Source organism: Bos indicus, chromosome 6 (assembly GCF_029378745.1).
Source record: "Bos indicus isolate NIAB-ARS_2022 breed Sahiwal x Tharparkar chromosome 6, NIAB-ARS_B.indTharparkar_mat_pri_1.0, whole genome shotgun sequence".
In the NCBI taxonomy this organism is placed as follows: Eukaryota; Metazoa; Chordata; class Mammalia; order Artiodactyla; family Bovidae; genus Bos; species Bos indicus.
Genome location: NC_091765.1, coordinates 46,507,669 through 46,522,000, shown reverse-complemented (window position 1 = coordinate 46,522,000; position 14,332 = coordinate 46,507,669). Strand labels below are relative to the sequence as shown.

The following is a 14,332-nucleotide window of genomic DNA, read 5'->3' as shown; positions in this document are numbered from 1 at the left end:
TAAAAAACTTTTTAATGTTTTCAGTGCTTACAATGGATGACATACTACATGCTGAGCTAAGTTAGTGCTTTTACATAAATTCTCACAGGCTATTATATATAAGAAGTTTTTAAGAAGAAAAGTTCTAACTACTGAGTTCATGATGCAATGTGTTTTTACTTAGATACCATAATTTGGGGAATGTGTTTTACAAAACTTTAATTTTAAATGAGTTGTCAATCAAGTACTCAAAAACAGTCCTGTTAAATAATGACAGCAAAGTAACCACTGCTACTATCTAAAGTATGGAAATCATGTATTCTAGGTATTTAAGTTCTAAGCTCCTTTATGTCAGTGCTAATAAAGGTTTCAATTCTAAAGCTAAATCTGGTTTGAGCAACTTGCAAAGAATCTTTCCAAGAATGATAAACTATTCCAATTCCCATCTTGATAGTAAAACTGTAACTCCTTTTCCAATTAAACACTGGAGGCCAGGGGACTTCAAGCACCTATAGCTAACAGGTTAAACTGAAGATCAGTGAGACCCACTATCTAAAAGACATTTGAGATCTAGCAATTCTGGAAGATGCAACATTCAGCTAATTTTACTTTTGAGGAGTTCCCAAATGGGGAAGCCCTTTTCTCAATATGCATATCCTAACTTTCAGCAACATCATTAAAAACTAGCTAAGCGCCTGCTGCTGCTGCTGCTGCTCTTAAAGTGACAAACACCCAGGGGTCAACTAGAATATGGTTGAATTTTTTGCTAGAAATCTAGATGGCACAGTATGGACAAATATAATTTAAATATAAACACACACATGCATACATACACACACACAACTGTCCTTTTCAAATAGATTAGTGTTAGCAAGTTGCTACCTGTCTAAGCTAGGAGGGTGGGGAAAATGAACAGGGAGATGGAAGGTACACTGTTCAAGTGCTGAGTAAAGGACATCAGGCAGGAAAAGTAGTAATACAGTAAATCAGCTCATGAAAACTACTAGACATTTACTCAAAACAAGCAGATACAGCCATCAGCAGACATTTCTTTCCCTTCTAGGATATGAGAGGAAGCTAAGGAAGAAACACTAAAGAGGCTGAACCAAATCTACCTCTACTTTCTTTAAGGTATATACTTACAAAAATGGTTATGAGTGAACTGAGTTTCTCCATATCATTTTGTTCCTCCTTCAGTTTACTTGCTTAGGTCTCTTTTTGTTTAAAATAAAATGTAAATTTTGGTGGCTTGAAAAACTGTGTGGTCATGAGTATAAAAGAATGAGCTGATCAAGTTCTGGACTTGGCAGTGAAGAGACATGGGTTAGAAACTCACCGGAAGGGTAATTTCTGACCGATCACAACTTCTCTGTAGATAATAACAGAATAAAACTACAATAATAATGCTTAAATGCTGCTTAAATGTGAAAGTACCTAGATCACTGCCCATTAGAGTAAAGCATAAACATTACTGACTTTGAAGGCACAATCTGATAATCAGTTACCGCTAATGTCGCAATTCTAAAGTCAAAACATTTTCCTATAAATTTTTTACTTAATGTTCAAGAAATACTTATGCTTGTTTTAAATTTTTCACACTTTTATGTTTATTTCAATTATGTCAATGATGATCCAATCTGTGGCTCTAATTCATGCCTTCAAGCATTTTCCTTTCTCTTGATAAATTCATTAATTCAACAAATATTTTAACATTTACAATGTGCCACCCCTTTTCAAAGTACTGAGAATATCTTTGTGTATAAATCAAGACCAAAATCCTTGGCAGCAGTTTACAATGTATTGATAATTAGAATGTTAGATAGTGGCAAACACTATGGACAGAAAGAGAAGGAAAGGATAAGGGAGACAGGGGGTGAGGTATACAATTTTAAATAAGCCCTCAATGAGGTAATATTTGAGCAAAGATCTGAAGGAGGTGGTGAAAGGAAGATTTCCTGCAAAGGGAAAAACAGCAGGTCCAAGGGCCTCAAAGCAGGAGTGTTTCGGCGAGGAACAGATTTCAAGAGGTTATTAGGAGACAAGAGATTATGGGAGTTTGTGTGAGTACAGGTCGGGGTGTGCATGTACATGTTGTAGGGAACATCAGGAAGGTTTTGAGCTTTTTACCCCAAATTTTGAGTCAAAAAAGATGAAGATCTGAAGAGAGGAAGGTCAGCGTGAACTTGGCTGTGGAGCAGAGAAAGAGAAAAGGCATACGAAAAGCAGCAGAAGAAACTAGTTAAGAGGCTATGGGACTATGTAGGTTAAAGATGACAAAGCCTCACACAGGATAGAAGCTGTTTGAAGTTTCAGAACCTCCAGACATATTTTAAAGACAAAACCAACTACTGATGATACTGTGGATCATGGAGATGAAGCAAAAAGAGGACTAGGACAATGGCGACTCCAAGGTTTCTAGCCTAAGTGACCCAAAGGATGGAGTTACTTCATGAAATGAGGAAAACCTAAGGAGAAGATGAGAGGGGTTTCATTTCTTAATTTTGTATCTGTATGAGACTGTGGTTGTTTACCAAACTTTTGGTGATGTAAGTTATCATTATGCTGCATACCGTAAACTTATGTAAGCTATATGTCAATTATATCTCAATAAAACTGAGAGACAAAATACATTAGGGAAAAAGAAGGGGGTTTTGGTAGTTCAGTTTAGATATAATAAATTGGACGTGCTCAGATATTCTAACAGAGTTTACTACAGTTTATCAGAACTTTCTGTGGAGTAAGGTGATATGATGAGTCAGGTTAGTCTATTTAGTTCTTGGTTGCAGTTCGAATTTTTTAAAAATGAGGTAAATGGTTCTCACATTGGCAGCACACATACTAAGACTAGAATGATACAGAGATTAGCATGACCCCTGGGCAAGGATGACACACAAATTCATGAAGCACTCCATATTTTGAAAAACCAAAAACGGGGGTAAATGTATTATTTATTAAACAAATGTTCTAGTAATATCAGTAATTATGCATCTTCTTGCCATCTATATCTGTCAATGTTAAATAAACAATAATGTGGTAAACATATTTAAGAAAATCTCTACTTATACAGACTAACTTAGAGACAGTCCAAGCACTGCAGAGGTTAAAATAATAAAGGCAATCTCAGCTAAGAACAGGAGCCTATTATCTGATGATCACCAGTCACCAAAATGCTTCTCAGTCTGAATCCCACAGATTAGAAGGAAACTTAACAGACAACATATATGAAGTGCTTTCCACTTGACACTAAGCATCTCATTTAAATTACCAACTACCTTCCAGTAGCTCATAAGGCTGAAAGAAGTTATTAAAGCTAAAGGATGGTCCTACAACTTCAGCCATCCTAGAAAGAACTAGTTTGAAAGTCTCTAAGGACTTCTTTTCATCTATTGCTTTAATTTTCCATCACCATGCTTCACCTACATTTTGTATTCTCTTCATGCTCTTCCATTTCCTAATGCCAAATGTTATAAAAGTTTGATGTGCAGCAATGTTTGGGTATATATTTTAATAGGAAAGGAACATGAAAGAAAATCATGTATTAAAGAGTTCTAAAACATGACACATGTTTCTGAATGGAATTGTGTTGAAATGTATTAATAGAAGTCACATTTTCAGGCTGTAGGCCTAGAATTACAACTTTGCTAAACAGAAAAGAACTGCAGAGAATCTGGGAAGTATGTGTCTTCTAGGGAGAAAGGTATAAAAAGATAAAGGAACCTCTGTGATACACTTGATATTCTTGATAGTTCTGTGATATTCTCACCTCACTCTCATTTTAACTTCAATTAGAAAATTACTGCCACAAAGTATCAAGATTTTAGACACTTGAACAATTCAGTTCAGTTCAGTTCAGTTCAGCTGCTCAGTTGTGTCTGACTCTTTGCAACCCCATGAACTGCAGCATACCAGGCCTCCCTGTCCATAACCAACTCCTGGAGTTCACTCAGACTCACGTCCATCGAGTCAGTGATGCCATCCAGCCATCTCATCCTCTGTCGTCCCCTTCTCCTCCTGCCCCCAATTCCTCCCAGAATCAGAGTCTTTTCCAGTGAGTCAACTCTTCGCATGAGGTGGCCAAAGTATTGGAGTTTCAGCTTTAGCATCAGTCCTTCCAAAGAACACCCAGGACTGATCTCCTTTAGAATGGACTGGTTGGACAGGTTATAACTCCTCCCTATTTTAGGTTACATTTATCAACCAAGTTATTTCATCAGATGCAGGGGCTGTTTTATTTCACCTATCTAATAGTTTAAATTCTTCAAACAGTTCTTAAGTCAATCATGTAATACTAGGACATGTATTATAACACCATCTCTGTTTTGGGCACTTCAGAGTGCACATAATTTTGTACATTTTACTAACTGTCACAATTATCCAATGATTATATTTAAAGCCTCAAGTCATCTATGTCCAGTCTAACATTATATTATACCTTTGACCACTGTGGTGTCTACCACTAGTAGGATAAGCATTTTAAGTCATTTTTCCAACAGCCATAATATATTTGAGTTGTAAAAAGTAAAATCATCCCTGTGGCAGCAAACACTATTTTCAAACAGTGGGTCTCTACAGGAGTGTAGTGCTTTGCATAGTTTTATCAAATTCAATTTTACCATATCCACTTTTCAATAACAAAACAAAAAACCTAAGATTCCTCCCACCAAAAACCAACAAACAAAAAACTCAAACAAACGCAACCTAAATGTCTACCAGGAGATGGATGGATTTTTAAAATGTGGTAGTACATGCATACAATTAAACACTATTCTACCTTAAAAAGGCAGGAAATTCTGACACATGCTACAACATGGATGAACCTTGAAGACCTCATGTTAAGTGAAATAAGCCAGTCACAAAAGGAGAATACTGTATGACTCCACTCACATGAGGTACGTAGAACAGTCAAATTTCATAGAGACAGAAAGCAGAATGGTAGTTACAAAGGGCTCAAGATAGGGGGGAACAGAGTTAATTAATAGGTTCAGAGTTTCAGTTTTGGAAGATGGAAAAAGTTCTGAATGATAGGCTATGGTTTTTCCAGTGGTCATGTATGGATGTGAGAGTTGGACTGTGAAGAAGGCTGAGCGCCGAAGACCTGATGCTTTTGAATAAACTGTGGTGTTGGAGAAGACTCTTGAGAGTCCCTTGGACTACAAGGAGATCCAACCAGTCCATTCTGAAGGAGATCAGCCCTGGGATTTCTTTGCAAGGAATGATGCTAAAGCTGAAGCTCCAGTCCTTTGGCCACCTCATGCGAAGAGTTGACTCATTGGAAAAGACTCTGATGCTGAGAGGGATTGGGGGCAGGAGGAGAAGGGGACAACAGAGGATGAGATGGCTGGATGGCATCACTGACTCGATGGATGTGAGTCTCAGGGAACCCCGGGAGTTGTTGATGGACAGGGAGGCCTGGCTTGCTGCGATTCATGGGGTCGCAAAGAGTCGCACACGACTGAGCAACTGAACTGAACTGAACTGAATACCACTGAACTGTACAGCTAAAAATGGTTAAAAAAAATAAGTCTTATTTTACATACATTTTGCTCAATTAAAAAAACTGAAGACACCTCGTGCAAATACACCAACAGTGGATAGTAAACTATCTTCCTTGTATTTTAAGAAACTTTCCCTTTATCACAAATCTATTTCTCATTCTATTTTTGTAAATGGTGCCAGGAAAATTCCTTTTTCTTTTTTTGCTACACTACATGGCTTGCAGAATCTTAGTTCCCCAACCAGGGATGGAACCCAGGCCCACCAAATCCTAACCACTGGACCACCAGGGAATTCCCAAGAAAAGTAATTCTAAATGTACACTAAGAACTCAAGAATCATTAACTTTTTAAAGTAAACATTATACTATACAAATACAGTAATATGAGCCCACCTGTCCTGAAGAAAACCCAAACTACATTCATATACTTTTATATGCATTTAGATACATGGAAAATTGGAAGAATATATCTCAAAATTTTAAAACTGGTTACCTCTGGAGAAGGAAGTAGAACTAGAGGCTTCTAAATTACCATAATAATGATGCAAGAATATATTCTCATGTTAATTGTGTAACATTCCAAATGGGTTACAAACAGGCACAAAGAGATACATAGATTACCTCTCTCATTCCTGATCTACCTGACCTAATCTAGTTCCTACTCTATTTACCCAAAGATACAAAATTTAACTGAATGGCAGTGGCTACGCAGAACAGAAGCACAAGCAGCCTAACTTGGCACAGACCTACGGTGGCCCAGGCTCCCTAACGACATTCACGGTTGCCAGGGACACACTTCTCAGGCCCAGTCTAGCAGAGCTGACTAGACAGCCACATTTTCACTCGGCCACTACTTAGTCTTACCCTTCTATTGATTCTGTTTTCTTCCATTTTAAAGGAATCTTTACAAACATTGGGCACTTGCAGTTTTTAAAACTAATCTGTCTCCTACAAGAACTACGTGTCCTGACAGAGAGGGTCAGAGAACAGACAGTATCCCAGGTATTCCTGAACAAAATATCCTGCCTCCAGATTCCCAGAACTCATCTTTCTCTAGCATAATTTGAAAGTTTAAGGGAATTCCCTGGCAGTCCAGTGTTTAGGACTTGGCATTTTCACTGTTTGAGGGCTTAGCTTCCAGTCCTGGTCAGGGAACTAAGATCCCAAACTAAGATCCCAAGCCAAATGGCATGGCAAGGGGGGAAAAAAAAGGTTTAAAAATAATAAGAGTAAGAAATCCTTCAAAAAGCCATTGATGAAATCCCCAGTCCTAAGTAATCATTCCTTATTTTTATGTACTTGCAAAATGTCTCTATTATAGGAGTCACCGTGTTCTACTTCATATTAGTTATAAGCATAGCTGGATTCCCCACTAAAGCACAAAGACTAAACTCTCTTGACCCATCTTTTATAAACTTAAGTTATTCAAAGATATTACCTGTTCTCAAGAAATGACTCCTTTTCTTCAAGAAAAGAATAGAATTTTTTGAACATAGTTCCATGCATGATACTAGGTACTAGCTCACAGACATGATGTTCAATTTCAGAATAACATTGTCAATAAGCAATTTCAAATCAAATAAAAAGGATCAATGAGAAGATGTCATAAATTTCCATTTCAACTTATTTGGTTAACTGAAAGCTTTGAGTTGAAAAAGAGATTATAATCTCAAAAACCACTACAAGTCACTGGCAAAAGCCAGATATCCTGGAATGTGAAGTCAAGTGGGCCTTAGAAAGCATCACTACGAACAAAGCTAGAGGTGATGGAATTCCAGTTGAGCTATTCCAAATCCTGAAAGATGATGCTGTGAAAGTGCTGCACTCAATATGCCAGCAAATTTGGAAAAGGCAGCAGTGGCCACAGGACTGGAAAAGGTCAGTTTTCATTCCAATCCCAAAGAAAGTCAATGCCAAAGAATGCTCAAACTACCGCACGACTGCACTCATCTCACATGCTAGGAAAGTAATGCTCAAAATTCTCCAAGCCAGGATTCAGCAATATGTGAACCGTGAACTTCCAGATGTTCAAGCTGGTTTTAGAAAAGGCAGAGGAACCAGAGATCAAATTGCCAACATCTGCTGGATTATGGAAAAAGCAAGAGAGCTCCAGAAAAGCATCTATTTCTGCTTTATTGACTATGCCAAAGCCTTTGTGTGGATCATAACAAACTGTGGGAAATTCTTAAAGAGATGGGAATACCAGACCACCTGATCTGCCTCTTGAGAAATTTGTATGCAGGTCAGGAAGCAACAGTTAGAACTGGACATGGAACAACAGACTGGTTCCAAATAGGAAAAGGAGTTTGTCAAGGCTGTATATTGTCACCCGGTTTATTTAACTTATATGCAAAGTACATCATGAGAAACGCTGGACTGGAAGAAACACAAGCTGGAATCAAGATTGCCGGGAGAAATATCAATAACCTCAGATATGCAGATGACACCACCCTTATGGCAGAAAGTAAAGAGGAACTCAAAAGCCTCTTGATGAAAGTGAAAGTGGAGAGTGAAAAAGTTGGCTTAAAGCTCAACATTCAGAAAGCGAAGATCATGGCCTCCGGTCCCATCACTTCATGGGAAATAGATGGGGAAACAGTGGAAAGAGTGTCAGACTTCATTTTTCTGGGCTCCAAAATCACTGCAGATGGTGACTGCAGCCATGAAATTAAAAGACGCTTACTCCTTGGAAGGAAAGTTACGACCAACCTAGATAGCATATTCAAAAGCAGAGACATTACTTTGCCAACAAAGGTTCGTCTAGTCAAGGCTATGGTTTTTCCAGTGGTCATGTATGGATGTGAGAGTTGGACTGTGAAGAAGGCTGAGCGCCGAAGACTTGATGCTTTTGAACCGTGGTGTTGGAGAAGACTCTTGAGAGTCCCTTGGACTGCAAGGAGATCCAACCAGTCCATTCTGAAGCAGATCAGCCCTGGGATTTCTTTGGAAGGACTGATGCTAAAGCTGAAGCTCCAGTCCTTTGGCCACCTCATGCGAAGAGTTGACTCATTGGAAAAGACTCTGATGCTGGGAGGGATTGGGGGCAAGAGGAGAAGGGGACGACAGAGGATGAGATGGTTTGATGGCATCACTGACTCGATGGACGTGAGTCTCAGCGAACTCCGGGAGCTGGCAATGGACAGGGAGGCCTGGCATGCTGCGATTCATGGCGTCGCAAAGAGTCGGACATGACTGAGCGACTGATCTGATCTGATCTGAAGCAGAAAAGAAGTTCATCTCCTTTGCAACTAAAGGGAAAAAAATCTGTTTGTATCCCTTTACATCACATAAGCCTAAATACAATTACAGGTTCTGCATGTTCTGATTATTTTACCAGTTTCCTATGTAAAACTGTCAAAAAAATGAAAATACAAATCTCATTTATCATATATTTTGTGTCTATTTTCCTCGTAACCCACATTTGACAGTATGAACAAAATCCTGCCTTCTTATAAGTATTTAATATTAAATAAAATTGATAAGGATCTAAAAATCATTTGAGAAATGTTAAACTTGCTGAAAATATTCCTTGGTAGTGGTATATGCTATGCTTTGCTCTGAATAGTATTATGAATTATAAATGACAACTGCCAATAAGAGCTAATACTTACTATCAGTAAATACGGTGTGTAAAAAAGACTCTCAGGTCTTATCTCCTTTATTTACAACCAAACTTCCATGGGCAGGTATAATAAATTAGTTCCACTTTACAGAAATAGAAATTGAGGTTTAAAGAAGTAACTTGCAAGAAAATGATTTTTAAGAGGTACAGCCAGAGTTCAAAGCTAGATCTTCCTGACTTCAAAACTAATACAGTTGATCCCTGAACAACACGGTTTGAACTGTGCAGGTCCAGTTATACAGGGATTTTTTTTTTTCCTCCAATAAACATGCACTATAGTACCACGCAATCCATGGCTGGATGAATCTGAGGATGAGCAACTACGGGTACAGAGAGCTGAACCGCAAAGTTTCATGGGGATTCTCCACTGTACAGGGGTCTGGCGCCACTAACCCCCAAGTTGTTCATGGATCAACTGAATTCACCTGCCACTCATCCTACACATTTAACAAATTATATCAGAATAAGTCTGTTCTGCTACAATGTATGTTTCTTTGCTGTGAGTTACTTCTTAGGCAACTACAGTGTGGAATGATGCTGGTGTAAAAGGAATTCATGATGCTTCATACACTGTTTTTCCTAGCATATTAAATGTCTTAAGCCAACTGAGGAAAGCTTTTTCACAAACAAACATAAAAGCTTAGTAATAGATTAATATTTTAAGGAAAAAGCCCTGAAAATCTACAAAAGTACTTTTCTTTCTTATAAATAGTTGGTTTAGTAGCTTCAGTAATTGTTCTTCTTTCAGTTTGGGTCAACGTATCTGCCAAAGCTGCCTGTGCAAATGAAGCAAAAACAACAACAACAACAACAACCTTCCAGTAATAAAACAATGGGTTAATGAAGAATGCTACACATAAAATTAACTTTTCATTTTAATGAAGATAGCCTCTTAGAAGCAATGCCCTTCCAGGACCTACAACTAGAAGAGGCTGAGCCTAACATTTGAGATTCCACAGACTGACAGTAAAAAAAGGTACAAATCCTAGTCTTTTTATTATTAGGATTGCTATTGTTTTTAGTTATTATCCAAGATCAGAGTTTCAGGGAATTTCACTAGTCTGTCTCCACTCTTTTTTTGCCCATGAGCTTATTCCTTTCACTGCACAAATCTGCAAGTCTCAAGTTTTGTCAAGCTACATAGTCGTCCCTCAGTATTTGCAGGTGATTGGTTCCAGGACCCCCTCAGATACCAAAATCTACAGATGCCCAAGCGCCATATAAAAAATAACACAGTATTTGCATAAAACCTGTGTATATCCTCATCTCTAGATTACTTATAGTACCTAATACAATGTGAAAAGAAAGTGAAGTTGCTCAGTCATATCTGACTCTGCAACTCCATGCACTGTAGCCCACCAGACTCCTCACTGCGTGGGATTTTAAAGACAAGAATACTGGAGTGGGCTGCCATTTCCTTCTCCAGGGGATCTTCCCAACCGAGGGATGGAACCCGGTCTCCTACATTGCAGGCAGACTCTTTACCATCTCAGCTTCCAGGGAAGCCCCGTTTTTCCAATGAAATACAATGCAAATATCCATAAATACTATATAAAAAGCTCTGCCAAAAAAAAAAAAAAAAAGCTCTGCCAGCAAGTGGCAAATTCAAATTTTGCTTTTTAGGAACTTTTGGAATTTTTTCCCACGAAATAGTTTCGAATCACGATTGACCTTTCAGATGTAGAATCTGCAGATACAAAGTGAAAGTGTTAGTCACTCAGTCATGTCCTACTGTTTACAATCCCAAGGACTGTAGCCCCCACAGGCACCTCTGTCCATGGAATTCTCCAGGCAAGAATACTGCAGTGGGTTTGCCATTTCCTTCTCCCTTCTTTCTCTTCCCGACCAGGGACTGAACCTGGGTCTCCTGCAATGCAGGCAGATTCTTTACTGTCTGAGCCACCAAGCAAGTTTGGCAGCAACTCCAGTGTGCATTATACAAAACATCCCTTATGAACCTTTAGTACATGGACTGACCAAAATGCCACAGATAGTTTTTTGTGAGGTAAACTCCAATGCTATAGAGAAAATAATGTGTGTTAAAACTGCTCCATTAGGAGTAAAATGCAGCAGGAGTGATTAATGATACTTTGATGATTTTTTATTGATCTTTAAACAAAGATCAATGTAGACATGAGAAACACACATACCCCAACACAGCTCTTAATGTATTTCATTTCTTAGCAACTAGAGAAGATGATCCTATGGAGAATGATTCTACTGAATAATCTAAGGCTATTCAGCTTACATGAATTTCCAAAGCTATAAATACAGCATCAAAACAAAAAGCTCACATAGAAAGATAAACATAATTTGCCTAGAAAACAGGACGTATAAAATATATATTTTCATACACAATTGCCCAGAATTAATTGTTTATAACAAAGCATTCTCGGAAAAAATTACTCAAGTGATACCCGGAGACCTAAGTTAAGTGACTAAATATAGGTTTAGGTTCTGATAACTAATTGCTACACCAACAAACAATCCACTGATCACCAGAAAGGTATCCTACAATTCAACTCAATTCTGACACTACCTACCCAGATTTGCATAAAACCTATGCACATTCTCATCTCTAGATTACTTATAATACCTAATACAATATGAAAGGAAAGTGAAAGTGTTAGTAGCTCAGTCATGTCTGACTCTTTGCAACTCCATGCACTGTAGCCCACCAGACTCCTCCATGCATGGGATTTTAAAGACTGGATGGAACTCTGGTTTCAGAGGTTCCAATGACCTTCACCTGGGGTTTCAGAAGCCAGCCTCAAGCCCAGGTTATTACCTGTGTTTCTGACCAATCACCTATACAGATCAGAGGTTCCCATGACCCCCTCCTTCAGTTCAGTTCAGTCGCTCAGTCGTGCCCGACTCTTTGCGACCCCATGGGCTGCAGCACGTCCTCCCTGGAAGACTCATTTGCTAGAGTGGCTCACGCTTAATACATTCAGCTCAGCTCAGTTCACTCAGTTGTGTCCGACTCTTGCAACCCCATGGACTCCACCATGCCAGGCCTCACTGTCCATCACCAACTACCAGAGCTTACTCAAACTCATGTCCTTTGAGTCAGTGATGCCATCCAACTCATCCTCTGTCGTCCCTTCTTCTCCCGCCTTCAATCTTTCCCAGCGTCAGGGCCTTTTCCAATGAGTCAGTTCTTCACATCAGGTGGCCAAAGTACTGGAGTTTCAGCTTCAGCATCAGTCCTTCCAATGAATATTTAGGACTGATTTCCTTTAGGATGGACTGGTTGGATCTTCCTGCTGTCCAGGGGACTCTCAAGAGACTTCTCCAACACCACAGTTCAAAAGCATCAGTTCTTCAGCTCTCAGCTTTAAGGTCCAACTCTCACATCCATACATGACTACTGGAAAAACCATAGCTTGGACTAGATGGATCTTTGTTGGCAAAGTAATATCTCTGCTTTTTAATATGCTGTTTAGGTTGGTCATATCTTTTCTTCCAAAGAGTAAGTATCTTTTTTTAATTTCATGGCTGCAGTCACCATCTGCAGTAATTCTGGAGCTCAGAAAAATAAATTCTGTCACTGTTTCCACTGTTTCCCCATCTATTTGCCGTGAAGTGATGGGACCAGATGTCACATCTTAGTTTTCTGAATGTGGAGTTTTAGGCCAATGTTTCCACTCTCCTCTTTCACTTTCGTCAAGAGATTCTTTAGTTCTTCGCTTTCTGCCATAAGTGTGGTGTCATCTGCATATCTGAGGTTATTGATATTTCTCCCGGCAATCTTGATTCCATCTTGTGCTTCATCCAGTCCAGCGTTTCTCATGATGTACTCTGCATATAAATAAGCAAGGTGACAATATACAGCCTTGACGTACTCCTTTCCCAATTTGGAACCAGTCTGTTGTTCCATGTCCAGTTCTAACTATTGCTTCCTGACCTGCATAGAGATTTCTCAAGAGGCAGATCAGATGGTCTGGTATTCCCATCTCTTTAAGAATTTCCCACAGTTTGTTGTGATCCACACAAAGGCTTTGGCATAGTCAATAAAGCAGAAATAGATGCTTTTCTGGAACTCTCTTGCTTTTTTGATGATCCAAGGGATGTTGGCAATTTGATCTCTGGTTCCTCTGCCTTTTCTAAATCCAGCTTGAACATCTGGAAGTTCACAGTTCCTGTACTGTTGAAGCCTGGCTTGGAGAATTTTGAGCATTACCTTGCTAGAGTGTGAGATGAGTGCAGTCGTGCGGTAGTTTGAGCATTCTTTGGCATTGTCTTTCTTTGGGATTGGAATGAAAACTGACCTTTTCCAGTCCTGTGGCCACTGCTGCCTTTTCCAAATTTGCTGGCATATTGAGTGCAGCACTTTCACAGCATCATCTTCCAGGATTTGAAACAGCTCAACTGTAATTCCATCACCTCCACTAGCTTTGTTCATAGTGATGCTTTCTAAGGCACACTTTGCACTCCAGGATGTCTGGCTCTAGGTGAGTGATCACACCATCGTGGTTACCTGGGTCATGAAGATCATTTTTGTACAGTTCTGTGTATTCCTGCCACCTCTTATATTTTCTGCTTCTGTTAAGTCCATACCATTTCTGTCCTTTATTGTGCCCATCTTTGCATGAAATAGTCCCTTGGTGTCTGTAATTTTCTTGAAGAGATCTCTAGTCTTTCCCATTCTATTGTTTTCCTCTATTTCTTTGCACTGATCACTGAGGAAAGATTTCTTATCTCTCCTTGCTATTCTTTGGAACTCTGCATTCAAATGGGTATAACTTTCCTGTTTTCCTTTGCCTTTCTCTTCTTTCTTTTCACAGCTATTTGTAAGGCCTCCTCAGACAACCATTTTGCCTTTTTGCATTTCTTTTTCTTGGAGATGGTCTTGATCCCTGCCTCCTGTACAATGTCATGAACCTCTGTCCATAGTTCTTCAGGCACTCTATCAGATCTAATCCCTTGAATCTATTTCTCACTTTCACTGTATAATTGTAAGGGATTTGACTTAGGTCATACCTGAATGGTCTAGTGGTTTTCCCTACTTTCTTCAATTTAAGTCTGAATTTGGCAATAAGGAGTTCATGATCTGAACCACTGTCAGCTCCCCGTCTTGTTTTTGCTGACTGTATAGAGCTTCTCCATCTTTGGCTCCAAAGAATATAATCAATCTGATTTCGGTATTGACCATGTAGGTGATGTCCATGTGTAGAGTTACTACAATCTTACTACATTACTGATTTATAGTAAAGCATATATCTCAAACTGGAAGA

The 14,332-nt window shown here is 39.1% G+C and overlaps 1 protein-coding gene and 1 non-coding gene across 6 annotated transcripts in view; one reads left to right on the top strand and one right to left on the bottom strand.

Annotated features, from left to right (window-relative positions):
- RBPJ (recombination signal binding protein for immunoglobulin kappa J region) overlaps window positions 1-14,332 on the bottom strand; it is a 242,205-nt gene that overhangs the window by 78,661 nt on the left and 149,212 nt on the right. The window lies entirely within an intron of this gene.
- On the top strand, window positions 2,794-2,897 carry LOC139183768 (U6 spliceosomal RNA). Its single transcript, XR_011567385.1, has one exon. It is a non-coding gene; the product is annotated as a U6 spliceosomal RNA (small nuclear RNA).